Source organism: Mandrillus leucophaeus, unplaced genomic scaffold (assembly GCF_000951045.1).
Source record: "Mandrillus leucophaeus isolate KB7577 unplaced genomic scaffold, Mleu.le_1.0 Scaffold844, whole genome shotgun sequence".
In the NCBI taxonomy this organism is placed as follows: Eukaryota; Metazoa; Chordata; class Mammalia; order Primates; family Cercopithecidae; genus Mandrillus; species Mandrillus leucophaeus.
The window spans coordinates 324,790-341,368 of NW_012109186.1; the positions used below are offsets into that span (position 1 = coordinate 324,790).

Below are 16,579 nucleotides of genomic sequence, written 5' to 3' on the forward strand. Positions count from 1 at the left end.
TTTTTTGAGACAGTGTCTTGCTCTGTCACCCAGGCTGGAGTGCAGTGGTACAATCTCAGTTCACTGCAACTTCCGCCTCCCAAGTTCAAGCAATTCACGTGCCTCAGCCTCCTGAGTAGCTGGGATTACAAGCGCACACCACCACACCCGGTTAATTCTCTGTATTTTTAGTAGAGACGGGGTTTTGCCATGTTGGCCAGGCTGGTCTCGAACTCCTGGACTCAAGTGGTCCACTTGTCTCGGCCTCCCAAAGTGCTAGGATTACAGGTGTGAGCCACCAAGCCCAGCCAAAACAAGTGGATATAAGTTAAAAGACTAATAAAATGGGAATTGGTAAAATAAATAATATTCCAAATATTCAGTAGAATACACAACTATTATATTCAAATTTTCTGACATACAAAGACAATCAATAATATATTGAATATTAAAATGAGGGTTTTTTGGTTGTTTTTAAAAGGAGACATGGACACACACACATGTATATACCTACACAGCAAAATTTGTAAGACTAAATGAACAGCTATCTTAGGAGTAATAATTATGGTAGTACTCTTATAATCTCTGCTGTGCATTGTGAAGTTTTCTACAATAAACATGTCTTAATTATTTACAGGAATAAACAGGGTGATAACCCTTGTAGTGTTAAACCCATAAATTCTAGGAATTAAGAGGTTCAGCTCACTACCCATGTTTATTCCTCAAACAAGTTCAAATCCCACTTTGGTTAGCCCAGTCCTCTAAGAATCCCAAGACATGTCTAGTTCTAGCAGGCTGTTTCACAAGGGTGGTATGGCGTCTGATGGTTATGAAGAGATTTAAGTTTGTAAGGAAAAAAAAGGAACTAGAACTGAATGAGGCGTTTTGAAAATGTATGTTAATATCGTGTTCCCTATTACACTTGAGATTTCAGGATACTTATAAAAAGAAAGCATTTACCTTCCATCGCAGGCTGCCTGAACCGCAAGATAAATGCTTTTCTGTAACAGAGTCTGAGAAACTTAAGTAGGTGTTATGCTCGTGAAATTTATCATTAACTTGCATAATGGTCTACCGAAAGCTCAAGCAGTGGAAAAAGTTTATCTGGTATAACCAGCAAATTCCAGTGAAGTAAGAAGTTTACGATAAATAAATGTGTGTGTGTATATCCCCATACCCATATTTTTAAACTAAAAAACACGCTTCTATGACTTTTCATATGACGTATTAGTTAATAAATCATCATTTATTTTCTTTAATGAAACCATACTATATATGCTACCAAGCTGATAATATAGATTTTGGGGGAGGGTGATAATTAGTACACCAGACCAAATATTAACACTAACAACATGCCCATCAATTTGGTGACAGTTGGTGAGAGAGAGAGAGGTAGTGGGGTGTGTGTGTGTGTGTGTGTGTGTGTGTGTGTGTGTGTGTATGTGTGTGTGTGAGAGAGAGAGAGAGAACCATCCCATGACGTCCAAAATTCCCTCATGCCATGCCTTTACTTTATAAGCAATACTTCCCTTACCCCCAAACCTTGGCATCTACTGTTTTCCTCCCTATAGTTTTGCTTTTTCAGATTTTCATATAAACAGAATGATTATTCATATAAGTGGATAAATGAAATGATACATAGCCTTTTGTATCTGGTCTCTTTCACATGGCAAAATGCATTTTAAGATTAATCTATGTTATTGCATGAATCAAGGAGTGTATTCTATGGTATAAATATACAACAATCTATTCATCTTTTTCACCAGTTGAAATAACTGGGTTGTTTCCAATTTTTGTTGACTAATGCTGAACAATGCTAGTATAAACATTCATATACAGGTTTTTGTGTAAACACAGGTTTTCACTTCTCTTGGAGAGATATCTAGAAGTAGGATTGCTGAGTCATATTGGAGATACAGGTTTAATTTCATAAGAAACTGCTGGCAAACTGTTTTCCAAAGTGGCTGTGTCATTTTGTATTCCCATCAGCAACGTATAAAAGTTCCAGTTGTTCTGCACACCTGCCAACAATTAGGATTGCCACTTTTGTTTTTTCCAGACCTTCTAAAAATAAGTGTACAGTGGTATCTCACTTTATTTACAGATGATGTTTAGGATCACAACAAAATTGAGCAGAAAGTACAGAGATTTACCAAATACCTCCTACCACCATATACGTACAACCTCCCTCGTTAGCAACATCACATACCAGAGTGGTACATTTGTTATAATTGTCATTTTGGTTTTAATTTTCATCTGCCTAATCTGCATTTCCTTTATTTGCTATTTTCATATCTTCTAGGTGAAGTCTCTATTCACATCTCTTGCCCATTTTGTTATTTGGTTGTTTCCTCATTGTTACATTTGGAGGGTTTTAAAAGTTTATTATGGATACAAATCTTTGTCAAAAATGTGATTTGCAGCTGGGCACAGTGGCATATACCTGTAGTTCCAGCTATTCAGGAGGCTGAGGTAGGAGGATGACTTGAGGCCAGGAGTTCAAGTCCAGCCTGGAGAACACAGACTGCATCTCTTAAACAAAAATTTGACTTAAAATATCTTCTCCTAGTTTATGACTTGTCTTTTCATTTTCTTTTACAGAGCAAAAGCTGTCATTTTAATTAAGTCCAGTATATCCATTTTTTATTTATGGATTATGCTTTTGGGATAATATAGATTTCTAATCACATTTCTTTTAAAGTCTTTCTTTGTACAAACAGAGTAACATTTCTCCTAACTAGCAGCCTCAGTCAAAAAGAATAATAAGCAAAAACTGCCACTAGTGTTGTTTGATGGGTACAGAGTTTCAGTTTGGGAAGATGAAGAAAGGTGGAGGTGGAGGTGGATGGTAGGGATGGTTGCACGACAATGTGGCTATACTTAATGCCATAGAACCGGTACAGTTAAACATGGTTTAAATGGTAAATTTTATGGTATGTGTATTTTACCATAAGTTTTTAAAACTTGGCACTGAGCAATAAAAATACGTCACGGAAGTCTATACTCTAAGTTCATGCACACTATTTGTCAGAAGAATATTTCAGGCACTGATAAACAAGGCAATGGAGCCAAAACTTCACTTTGGATTCATGAATGATGAATGAGGGGTCCATTTCCAAGATAAGAGATGGCTGGTCAAAAGGCACCATGCCTAGCACTTTGTAGACAGGTTGTCTCATTTAGTCCTCATACTTATCCTATGAGGAAGATACTATATTAGCTTCTTTCACAATTAAGGGAACTAAGGCTTGGAGGGCAGGGTTGCCTATTTAAAGTTATATTAATACTTGGATCAGTTAAATCAAGAAGTGAAAATTAGCAGAAGCCACCAGACAATCTGACCCAAGAACTCTCACTCTGGGCCACTGCTCTACACTATCTCCAAGTCTGTAAAATAAAACTGCCTTCACTCAGCTTTTGTTGTGAGAAATTTAGAAGGTTTAGAAAACTAAAAATTATTTAACAAACATTCCTTGGGTACTGTTAAAATGTAATTTCACTAGACTGGTTTCCCACAGTACGTTGAACAAAGATAAGTTACATGTTATCAGTTACTCTGCAGTGGAGTGGCTCTACATCTTAAGTCAAACGGACTGGTGTCAAATCCTGGCTCTGGCTTTGTGCTAAAGAATCTTATGCATCTTAGTTCATATGAACAAAATTGCTAATTTGGGGTGATAAAATCATACAACCCTAGAAGCTTCTTTACTCAAAATGTGTCGTTTATGTCCTATCTTGAAGCCTCCAAAATATAGGTAAGCTTCACTGTTACTGTGAAGACCCAGTAATGCTTAGAATATTTTATATCTCTATAAAAGTTGGCTATTTTTTATAAAAAGAATTACCTTGCACAAATCACTTCATCGATAAAATGGTTAAGTATTTAACAGCAGTGGTTCTGGAATCAGGCTACCGCTGTTCAAATCCTGGCTCTGTCACTTGCTAAATTTAAAGCCCTGGGCCTGTCACTTGTCTCCTGAAGCTTTAGTTTTCCATGACTGAAAAAGAAAAGAATTATTATAGCATTGCTATGAGCATAAAATGAAACATCCTATATAAATTGCTTAGTATAGTCCCTCACACACAGTAAGACACCAGTGCACATGAACTATTCCTGCTTTTTATTAGTAATATTAAAATGTGTGGGGGTAGCATTCTAAATCAAATCATAGAAAGGGCATTTTGCAAATCTGCAGAGACAGCAATACTCTAAGTAATTAATTCTTAAAGAACTCAGCCAAGCCTGGTGGCTCACTCCTGTAATCCTGCATTTGGGAGGCCAACGCAGGTGGATTGCTCAAGCGCAGTAGTTCAAGACCAGCCTGGGCAACATGGTAAAATGCCATCTCTACAAAAGACACACACACACAAAAAAAAACCAGGTGTGGTGGTGCACACCTGTAGTCCCAGTTACTCTGGGGGCTGATGCGAGATCACACCACTGCACTCCAGTCTGTGCGACAGAGTAAGGCTATTTTAAAAAAAAAAAAAAAAAAAAAAAAGAACTATAACTTATCTCACTTGGTGCTCATAAACATTGACCACCCCAACTAAAGCTACCCTCTGCCAGTCCCTCTGTATCACGATCCTTGTTTTATATGTTATCAGATAGGTTGAGCATTCCTAATTTGAAAATCTGATGTAAATGACGAGTTGATGGGTGCTGACGAGTTGATGGGTGCAGCATGCCAAAATGGCACAAGTATACATATGTAACAAGCCTGCACGGTATGCACATGTACCCTAGAACTTAAAGTATAATAATAAAAAAATAAAATAAAATAAAATTTAAAAAAAAGATCACTTAAAAAAAATAAAATAAATAAAATAAAATAAAAAGAAAATCCGAAACCTTAAATGCTCCAAAATCTGAAACTTTTAGAGTGCCAACATGATACCACGAGTTGAGAAATTCCACCCCTGACCTCATGTGATGGGTTGCAATCAAAATGCAGGCACACAACAGTTTATTCAGCATCCCTAAGGGGAAAAAAAAAAGGCCCTCCCAGCTCCCTTCAGCTGCAACGTACCTGCGTGCATTCATAACAGAACAAGAAATCATATCTGTCCGAAATATCAAAGAGAGACTTCTAAGAAAAAACCATTGTTAATGAGGCAGAAGACTCTTGAGGAAACTTTAGGGTTTTTTTGGAGACAGGTTCTTGCTCTGTTGCCCAGGCTGGAGTACAGTGGTGTTATCATAGCTCACTGCAGCCTCAAATTTCTGGGCTCTATCAATCCTCCCACCTCAGCATCCCAAGTAGCTGGGACTACAGGTGTGTGCCACCACGCCCAGCTAATTTTTTGTTAAATGTTTAGTAGAGACGAGGTCTTACTATGTTGCCCAGGCTGGTCTCGACCTCCTGAGCTCAAGCAATCCTCCTGCCTTGACCCCCCAAAGTGCTGGGACTACAGACATGAGCCATCACGCCTGGCCTAGAAGAGACATTTTTAAAAACCATGCAGCAGAATGCCTCCTCATCCCTAGAGGACCCATTTTCTGGTCCTTCATCTATTTCTAATGTTTCTTTTCACCTAAAAACATAAAATATAGTATACAGTAATCTTTTAATCAAAACACAGTATCATAAGTAGAGACTGAAAACTTGTTGTTGTTTGTTGCTGTGGTTTAACAGCTAAAAAAGGAATTCTGGTGATGCTATTGTGCTGCTTAACTACCCTGAATACCTTGTTTTTCACTGTATTAATGGTATGTCATGTTTTTTAACTGATTAAAATTTACAGGTATGTGAATAAGTGCAAGAAAATGATTGCTTACCAGTAGCATATAAATTCAGAGTCAGGAACAATGGTTAGGCTGATCACAGATTGTCCACATGGGTGGCTGAGATAGTGACACCTTTGCTTTCTAATGGTATATTGTACACACTTTGTTTCATGCACAAAATTATTTAAAATAATAAAATTAACTTCAGGCTATGTGTACAAGTTATAGATGAAACATAAATGAATTTCATGTTTAAACCTGAGTCCTATCCCCAAGATATCTCATTACATATATGCAAATATTCCAAAATCCAAAAATTCTGAAATCCGAAACACTTCCGGTCCTAAGCATTTCTGATAAGGGATACTCAATTGGTACTGCCTATTGCTACTTGGTCTCTATTTTCTTTGTTTACTTATTTACTGTCAGTCTCCCACTTCCAGAACATAAGCTCCATGAGAACAGGGAGGCAAAATGGTTAAAAACATAGACTCAAGTTCCAGTCCAGCCTGGGTAACACAGCGAGACCCCTGTTTCTACAATTTTTTTTTTTAAACAGACTCAAGAACCAGACTGTCTGGATTTGATTCCTATCTCTGCTGCTTGCTAGCTGTGTGACCTTGGCAAGTTATTTAATCTCTGTGCCTCAGTTTCCTTATCTGTAAAATAGAGATCATAACAGCATCTGTTTCAGAGGGTTGTTTCAAGAATTCAACAACTTAACATATGTAAAGCACACAGTAAGCATTCAGTAAATGTTAGCTATTATTACAGACCTGGTTCACTGCTGTTATTCCAGCAGCTTGAGCAGTACTTGCACAGAGTAGGCACCTAATAAACATTTATTGAATAAATGAACAGTAAGAGTTCAATGCTCCAGTTGGAGACAGTCTTAAGAATGTTCCTAAAAGTCAGAGTTAAGAATGAGAGAGAGGGACTGAGGAAAGGTGTCTTCTGTGGGGTCAAAGCCCCGGTTCAGACCCCATGTACTACCTAAGTAGAAAAGGTTGCTGGTCACCATGGGGCATGATCTAAAGTCCAGAGCTGCCTCTGACAACTAAGGAAGTCCCCCTGGGTACTTCCTCCTTCCTCAGCTAATATTTACCAGAGCTTACCATCAACAGTGCTTTGTTAACTCATTTAACCTTTACAACAACCTTGAGGTAAACATAATTTTCCCCATCCTAAAGATGGGAACACTGAGGAACAAATAGGTTAAGTAACTTGACCAAGGTCATATAGCTGGTAAGTAGTTAAGTCTGAGTTCAAATTCAGGAAGCCTAACTCTAGAGCCCATGCCTTTAACCACTATGCATTTCAGTATCGAGTGAATGGCAGCTAGCTAGCTTTTTCATTGCGGAACCCTATCATGTTACCATCTGGAATTCTTTTCTCTGGGATCATTCATTTTCCAAGAAAAGAATTCTCCAGTCTCCCATCTGCAAAGCAAGCTCTATTTGCTGTTATATTTGGGAGCAAGGTGTGGGGAAGGGGCTGACCACACAGTATGCAGACTTCCACTGAATTCCCCTGTTCTCAACCCAATGCTTTAGTATCCTCCACTCTGCCCCACTGTCCAGGAGCTCAGAGTCTTTCAGATTCACTTAGTACTGAGACTATACTCCTGGTCTCCTGAGAAAAACTAAGAGGTCCAATCACTTCCTGTGCAGTTTTTAAAACACTTCCCTTATTTTCAGCCCTGGGTCTCTTCTTCACCTTTCAGTAAAAACAACTTACCTTCAAATTCTGAGCCTATCATGGGTAATGTGAGATTAAAGAGCTCACTTCTCATTAATATCCTCTGCAGGAAGGTTCTCCCTCTTCATGTGCTTCCTATCTTCCAAAAATATATTAAATTCATCTCTCTGCTGATTTAGCGCTCCTGTTTTCTTTTCCTTGCAGGTGTAACCTTTTTAAAATCTTTTCACTGTCACATTAATGGAGTTTGGTGAAGGACAAGAGCTAAACACATGGCCAGGTGGCTATGTTTAACCTCATATACTAATTTTATAATGGTATTCTTTCAGACACAGATTTTTAAAATAGAAGATGATTCTGGTAGTGGGTAGAAAATGAGGTGGAGGAGAGGAGAATAAAATAAATTAAGATTTAGCTGAGCACAGTGGCTCATGCCTGTAATCACAGAAATTTGGGAGGCCAAGGCAGGAGGATTGCTTGTAGTCCAGGAGTTCAAGACCAGACTGGGCAACATAATGAGACCCTGTCTCAAAAAAAAAAAAAAAAAAAAAAAGAAACAAATTAAAATTTATTTAGTTCCTATCAATACTCCAGACATTTTAAACACTTTAATCCTAGTAATCACATAAAACTTTTCTCCTTCTAGAGAAGATTCAAGTTCGAAGAGATAATGAGAGCCCCTTTGCCTAATACAAATAAGTTAATGAATGATAGAATCTGACTCTAACTCAGGCGTCAGAGATTCCAAAAAGTATGCTCTTTTCCCCTACCTTATGTTGTCTGAAAAGAATACAGCCTAAATTAATGAAAAGTAATGGTCATTAGAGTTGAAGTAATGAAGGGGATGGGTTCAAGCAATTCTTTGGGTATACGGCAGCAGCAGTATGGCACCATCCTCAAGCAAAAAGAGAACAATGACAGGTCAGCTTTGTAAAGGTATATGCAAAGACTAATATTCCTACACAAGGCATTTTGATGGCCGAATGTCAGCCTGAATATCCATCCTCACTCATCTTGAGAAGACAAACAGTACCCTCTTCTCCCCTTAATCTAAAAGAAACATATTAATCTTTCCAACTTTCCCACTTCCTTACCATTTCCTATATGTTTTTCTCTTCTACTTCTTCTGAGCAGCTATTCCTTTAATCCTGGCCTCCAAAGTTCTACAGAAACCCTTGTAAGTGGTCCCCTGCCTAGCAAACACACTCCAGTAATATTTTCTCCCTGGGTTACAATTGCAACTAGTTGTCCTGACCTGACCAAAACGATGACTAGGGAGTAGGGGTACCTTAACACTGCATCATCAAGAAAAGAATTACCCATTGAGGGCCTAGCACATTTATCTTCACACATACAATAAGCCCTCAATATGTACTTACTGAATGAGTACCTTCAATTTAAAAATGGGTTTCTTGAACAGTTGTTTCTCAATATTGAAGATGAAACATGTTTTCTCATAGGAAGAACTTTATACATGATGGCTAGGTTCAAAGGCCCACTTTTAGGAGTTGAGACAATAGTGCAGCTGGGCTATACATTAATAGTGCTATAACACTGTTTCATGTGGGGAAACATATAGTAAATTCCAATTAGGAAGTCAAGATGCCAAGGAACATATATCTCTTACTGACATTCTCAGCTCTGGAAAGGACCTCTATGCCCCTTTCCTGAGGCAGTGGTAGAAGGAAGAACACTACTCTCAACTCAAGGACAGTGAGCAATAACAGGTCGAGCACATGTCAGGCCATAGATATATGAGTGAGTGTGTGTGTGTGTGTGTGTGTGTGTGTTACAATTAAATCAGGTACAGATATTCTGCCTAGAAAAGCAATAAAGCACTAAAAATACTTAATGTGTTCTAGAAAGTCTTTTTTTCCAAAATCATTAATATCAAAATAGTTTTGAGTTAACAAACTATGATATACTGCTGAGAGTAGTATAAACTAACACCAATCCTGACAGAGTTTCCAAAAGACAAGTTGGCAACATTTATCAAAAGTCTTAAAATAGGCAGCCTGGGCAATACAGTAAGACCCTGTCTCTACAAAGAAATTTTAAAATTAGCCGGGTGTGGTGGTGCACACCTGTAGTCCCAGCTACTCATGAGGCTGAGGTGGGAGGATCACTTGAGGCTGCAGTGAACCGCCTTTGCACCTCTGCACTCCAGTCTGGTTGACAGAGTGAGACCCTGTCTCAAAGAAAAGTCTTAAAATATGCATACCCTTTAACCAAGAAATTCCAGTTCTAAGAATATATTCGAAGGGGAGGAAAGGTACAGACAACTGTACTAAGATGTATGGCTAAGGATGCTTATCACAAGGTTGTTTATGTGATTGAAAAACTGGAACCAACCTAAACATCAATATGGAATTGGTCCAATACATTATCATATCTCCATTAAAAACACAGAGTTGTTGGCTTAATGATATCATGTCTGTGATGAGTAAAGTGAAAAAAGGCTACAAATAATTGACGATAGTCCTATTTTTATTAAAATGTTGTATAAATGTATATATACACATGAGAATGTGTATGTAAAAGAAAAATACTTTTGTTAGAAATCATACCAGATCAGTTAATAGGGTTGCTCTTCAAAAAAGAAAAAAAATGATTGCCATTCTAACTGGTGTGAGATGGTATCTCATTGTTGTTTTGATTTGCATTTCTCTGATGGCCAGTGATGACGAGCATTTTTTCATGTGTCTGTTGGCTGTATGAATGTCTTCTTTTGAGAAATGTCTGTTCATATCCTTTGCCCAAGTCAGGAAACAACAGGTGCTGGAGAGGATGTGGAGAAATAGGAACACCTTTACACTGCTGGTGTAAACTAGATGGATTGTAAACTAGTTCAACCATTGTGGAAAACAGTATGGTGATTCCTCAAGGACCGAGAACTAGAAATACCATATGACCCAGCCATCCCATTACTGGGGATATACCCAAAGGATTATAAATCATGCTGCTAGAAAGACACATGCACACGTATGTTTATTGCAGCAATATTCACAATAGCAAAGACTTGAAATCAACCCAAATGTCCATCAGTGACAGACTGGATTAAGAAAATGTGGCACATATACACCATGGAATACTATGCAGCCATAAAAAAGGATGAGTTTGTATCCTTTGTAGGGACATGGATGCAGCTGGAGACCATCATTCTCAGCAAACTATCGCAAGAACAGAAAACCAAACACCCCATGTTCTCACTCATAGGTGGGAATTGAACAATGAGATCACCTGGACTTGGGAAGGGGAACATCACACACCGGGGCCTATTATGGGGAGAGGGTGGGGGGAGGGATGGCATCGGGAGTTATACCTGAGGTAAATGATGAGTTGATGGGTGCTGACGAGTTGATGGGTGCAGCACACCAACATGGCACAAGTATACATATGTAATAAACCTGCACGTTGTGCACATGTACCCTAGAACTTAAAGAATAATAATAAAAAAAAAGAAATCCCCCCCAAAAAAGAAGAAAGAAATTATACCAGAATCTTAACAGTGGCTAATCCCTGGATGGTGGAATTAAGAGTGATTTCTACTTTCTTCATTTAGTCAGCACATATTTATTGAAGTCCCATTATGTTTCAGGTACTAAGTTACGTGCTGGTGATACAGCAGTGAAGAGGAGCACTGTCTCTTCTTTCATGGAGCTCACATTCTCGTGAGGGAGATGGACGATAAGCAAACAAAGGAATGTATAAAATCAAGTAGTGAACCAGGCACAGTGGCTCATGCCTGTAATCCCAGAACTTTGGGAGGCTGAGGCGGGAGGATCACTTGAAGTCAGGAGTTCAAGACCAGCCTGGTCAACATGGTGACACCCTGTCTCTACTGAAAACACAAAAATTAGCCGGGTATGGTGGTGTGCACCTGTAATCCCAGCTACTCGGTGGGCTGAGGCAGGAAAATCACTTGAACCGGGGAGGTGGAGGTTGTAGTGAGCTGAGATTGCACCACTGCATTCTAGCCTGGGTGACAGAGCAAGACTCTATCTCAAAAAAAAAAAAAAAAAAAAATGCAAAAGTCAAGTAGTGATAAATGCTGTAAGAAAAAATAAATCTCAGAAAGGAGAGATATCTAAATATTGACTGGGGCTGGGCGCGGTGGCTCACGCCTAAAATCCCAGCATTTTGGGAGGCTGAGGCGGGTGGATGACTTGAGGTCAGGAAATTGAGACCAGCCTGGCCAACATGGTGAAACCCCATCTCTACTAAAAACACAAAAATTAACCAGGTGTGGTGGTGGACACCTGTAGCCCCAGCTACTCAAGAGGCTGAGGCAGGAGAATCATTTGAACCTGGGAGGCAGAGGTTGCAGTGGGCTGAGATTGCCCCCACTGCCTGGGCAACAGAATGAGACTCTGTCTCAAATAAATAAATAAATAAATATTGACTGGATTTTGTTTTTACATTGACCATTTATCAATGTTCTAATCAGAAATAAAAGTATTTTTATTTTGGAAAGTTAACATATTTCAAGGATACCTTTGTAGGATGCATGCATCAGATCCCCCTTTAAGATCTCTGAATGACAAAAATGTAAAGGGTATACTTCAGTTATTTTGAAATTCACTTCTGCAAAATACCTCATTCTTTAATGATACTCAATAAAAGATACTATAGATTTGTATAGATTACAAAAGACTATGAGCCACACTGGAAGCTCAGTTTCATGAGATTCCCAGAGGCTCACCTAAAACTGCTCTACTTAATATAGAGGAGTCTAATAAACCCCAAAAGAATTGTTTAGTTTCAATTCTGAAACTGTGGATTTGTCACTCTAGAGAAATTTGTTGAGATCACTTTATGGAGATAAAAAACAAAAGCCTTATTACTTTCTGCAAATGCATATAGTGAGCCATGTCTTTTCTTAGTTCTCTGAGACTGTAGTTTTGAGACAAAAGAGTCTGGAGATAAAGGCAAAGAGGGAACCACAGAAACACTTTATAAGCAGAATATTGCAGAAGTCCAAAGAAATAAATTTCTAAGTGCAGCCTCCATTGATTAATAATAAAAATGTATATGTGAGTTTGAAAGCCTGGACATTACAGACCCTCCTCCCCCCATCAGGAGGATAAGGGCATGGGTACTGATGATGGCTTTTTGTTGAGCTATTTTTACTCTGTACTAGCCTCCCTTTCTGAATGAACAAACTGCATTCGGAAAACTGTGGAGTAGAGTTAGTGGCATACCTAATGACTTCAAAGGACAAGTGACTCCCACAGAGATGAAGTCTATAACCCTGGCTTCATTAGCATCATTTAATCAGCAAAACCAAAAAGGTACCAGGTAGGTTTATACTACCAACCCTATTCACGCTAGCATTTGACTCATGTTGGTGAAGACTGTAATACTCAGCATATGTGGTGTATGTTGGTAAACCATCTTGGTGATTATGCAAAGTTATCTTTCCTCTTAGAATAGAATATAATCAATCTTGCCAATACTTTTTTTAAAGCAGTTAACATATTGGGAGAAAATTTATTTTGTCATAATTTTTATAGCTGAAATATTTATATGGTATGATTACAAAGTAGTATACTGATATATTTTTCAGAATACTTAGACTTTTCATAACATTCTTGTTTTTCATATATTTTCTCTTTTCATACCAAGGTCCAAAGAACAATTTTCAGCACGAAGGAAGCAAACATTCCAGAAATATAGTCTAGATCTACATCCCCACCCATATCCAACCCTTCAATTTCTTTCAAGTCCTGTTTTAAAGACTTAGGCTGGCTGGGCGTGTTGGCTCATGCCTGTAATTCCAGCACTTTGGGAGGCCGAGGCGGGTGGATCACCTGAGGTCAGGAGTTCGAGATCAGCCTGGCCAACATGGTGAAACCCCGTCTCCACCCAAAATACAAAAATCAGCTGGGCATGGTGGCACGTGCCTGTAGTCCCAGCTACTCGGGAGGCTGAGGCAGGAGAATCACTTGAACCCGGGAGGCGGAAGTTGCAGTGAGCCGAGATCATGCCACTGCACTCCAGTCTAGGTGACAGAGCAAGACTGTCTCAAAAAATAAAGACTTAGGCCAATAAGGGTGAAAATCTGGTTACATTCTCTCCTATTTAAAGCTGAATCACTGTCAGGACAGATACGGATGAAAAATTATGTACTGGAAATGTGTGGGAGACCAGCTTCTGGAAAGAAGTTTTTAAGAAAGGAAACAGTACTTTAAAATTGTCAAAGACAACTGGTTGGCCAGGCATTTTATACAGATAAAGGGGAATGAATTCACAGAAGGCCCATATCATTTCACACCCTTGAGAGTTTTCAACTGGCAGGTTTCAAGTGATTTGTAATTATAAGCAAGCAGAATCCCAAATATTGATGGCTATGAAAAATATACTGAATTGCTAGGAATAAAATAAATTGTGTGCTAATTCAAATGCACACTTGTTGAACAGAAATCAAGACAAATAACTATCAACAATAATATTTACTATTTATGTAATTTAAATATTTACTATTTCTATAAATTCATCATAATTTGCAGGAAGTTTCCCTTTCCAGAATCCATTCTTCAGTTCTGTGGATTGTGCTTTCTTAGTTAGAAATCACTAAAATGAACTTTGTCATCTCAAAAAACTGAGATTATAAAAATAGGTTGAAATCTTTAGAAACTTGGTTTTGGTAGAATAAAAAAAGTGCTGTACTTAAAAGGGGGTTATTCCTCCCCATTTTAGATAGGCAATTTTCACAAAGTAGATGCTTCCCTTCAGTTAGTTGGCTTTAAAGGGGATTCAAATTTTTAATTCTGAAAAAATTGTAGGGAGTCAAGCTATAATCAAATTCTAAATTTTCGTTTAGTATATTCTGTTGTAGCTGTGAAATAAATTATTAAAATGCCTCTTGACTATCCCCCTTTTTTCTTCTGATGAAGGCTGCACACACATACACACAAAACATAAACTTAAATGATGAAGGCTATGTACACATACACACAAAAACATAAACCTAAATAAGCCATAGGCTGAACTTATTAACTAACATCCTATGTCTAAAAACTATTTCTGTCTAATGTTTTATCATTGACAATACCTTCTTTTGAAAGCGGTATGAGTATGAATGTAGGAAATTAAATGTGGACATATCAGCACATGAAAAAAAGGAAAATAGGCTCTGTCTCAAAAAAAAAAAAAAAAGAAAAAAGAAAAAGGTAAACACATTAAACTAGGTATTACCATACTTTGGCATCACTGAAACAAATTATATCTGGCCAGATACTTTCCAATGAGTTTCCTCAACATGCACACACAACAGTAAATCTGATGGACGCGGCTAGATTAATCTGAAAAGCTTAATATCATAATTATGAGTCAGGTTCCTAAAGAGTGTAAAGAGCATGGGCAGTATAAAAAGACAAATGGAGAGCCAAAATTGCCAATTTAGACTAATAGAGGGAAAAAATTGTGCATGGGGAGAAGGAAAGCTGGTTTGCCTTGTCAGAATCTAGGGTGCAGATGAAAATATAGCAGAAAATAACAACATATCTTTACATCATATAGCATATTTATTTATCAATAAGTCTTTCATAAATTATGTCATCTGAGACAGCAGATACATTCATTAGATCATTCAGTCATTCAATATACATTGAAAAGACCACCTTTGGCATCAAACAGACTTGGATTTGAATCCAAATTCTGTTGCTTACTGTTGTATACCTTCAGCAAATTGTTTGGTCTCTTCTGATGCTCAGTTTCCTCATCTGAAAAATACATATAACTCTTACTCATGGGACTGCTGAGTGATCTACATGAGATAACATGTGTAAAGTGCTTGCACATAATTCCATTTTCACCTTACTAATATGGCTAAGTGCATGTAATTTTTAGGCTCTGCACTAGTCCCAGTTGGGGATTAAAAGGTAAATGAATATAACACAGGCTTTAAGGAGTTCAGGAATGCAGGGTATTCTGGTGCCCTAAAGGATGAAGGAAGGGAAATCAGGGAAGCCTTCACAGAATAGATGCTTTAATTGTGTCTTTTTTCACCCTCTCCAATGTAAGAAACAAATGTCAAAAATATAGATGAGCAAATATAAAAAATAAACAACCAATTGGTCTATCACTGAGAAATAATGAAGACTAACATGTTGAGGGTTGTGTGTGTGTGGTGGGGGATGTATGTAAGCCTAGGAGGATATTATATGTGTGTATACATATAAACACACATTTTTTTGAGACAGTGTCTCTGTTGCCCAGGCTGGAGTGCAATGGCATAGTAATAGCTCACTGCAGCCTTGACCTCCTAGGCTCAAGCAATCCTCTCACCTCAGCCTCCTGAGTAGCTGGGACTCAAGGCATGTACCACATGCCCAGCTAATTTTGTATTTTTTGTAGAGCTTAGTTCTCCCAATATAGCCCAGGCTGGTCTCAAACTCCTGGCCTCAAGTAACCCTCCTGCCTGGTCCTCCCAAAGTGTTGGGATTACAGGCATGAGCCACCACACCCAACAACACACACATTTTTAACAAAAATGATATACTATTCTGGTTTACAGCATGTTTCTTTTCATTTAACACTATATAATAAACATTTTTCTATGACAGTAAATATTAATATATAACAATAGCTAATACTTTTGGCCGAGCACAGTGACTCACGCCTGTAATCCCAGCACTTTGAGAGGCCAAAGCAGGAGGACTCCTTGAGGCCAGGAGTTCAAGATCAGCCTGAGCAACATAGCGAGACCCCGTCTCTACAAAAAATTTAAAAACTAAAAAATAAATAAAAGAAAACATAATAGCTAATATTTTTATTTTTATTTTTTTGAGGCAGAATCTAGCTCTGTTGCCCAGGCTAGAGTGCAGTAGCATGATCTCAGCTCACCACACCCTCCGCCTCCTGGATTCAAGTGATTCTCCTGCCTCAGTCTCCCAAGTAGCTAGGATTACAGGTGCCCACCACCAAGCCTGGCTAATTTTTATATATTTTTTAGTAGAGGCAGGGTTTCACTATGTTGGCCAGGCCGGTGTCGAACTCTTGACCTCAAGTGATGCATCCGCCTCGGGCTCCCAAAATGCTGGGATTACAGGCATGAGGCACTGTGCCCGGCCTAGCTAATACTTCTAAGTAATTAAATGTTTACAGCAACCTGATGGGATAGATACAATTACTATCCCTGTTTTACAGATGAAAAAATTGAGATACAGAGGG

General features: G+C 38.4%; 1 protein-coding gene and 1 pseudogene across 3 annotated transcripts in view; both read right to left on the reverse strand.

Annotated features, from left to right (window-relative positions):
- The window catches only part of LOC105530789, a 40,140-nt pseudogene extending 27,036 nt beyond the window's left edge, over positions 1-13,104 (reverse strand).
- The window catches only part of ATP7A (ATPase, Cu++ transporting, alpha polypeptide), a 156,721-nt gene that overhangs the window by 124,942 nt on the left and 15,200 nt on the right, over positions 1-16,579 (reverse strand). The gene's annotated exons all lie outside the window — the stretch shown is intronic.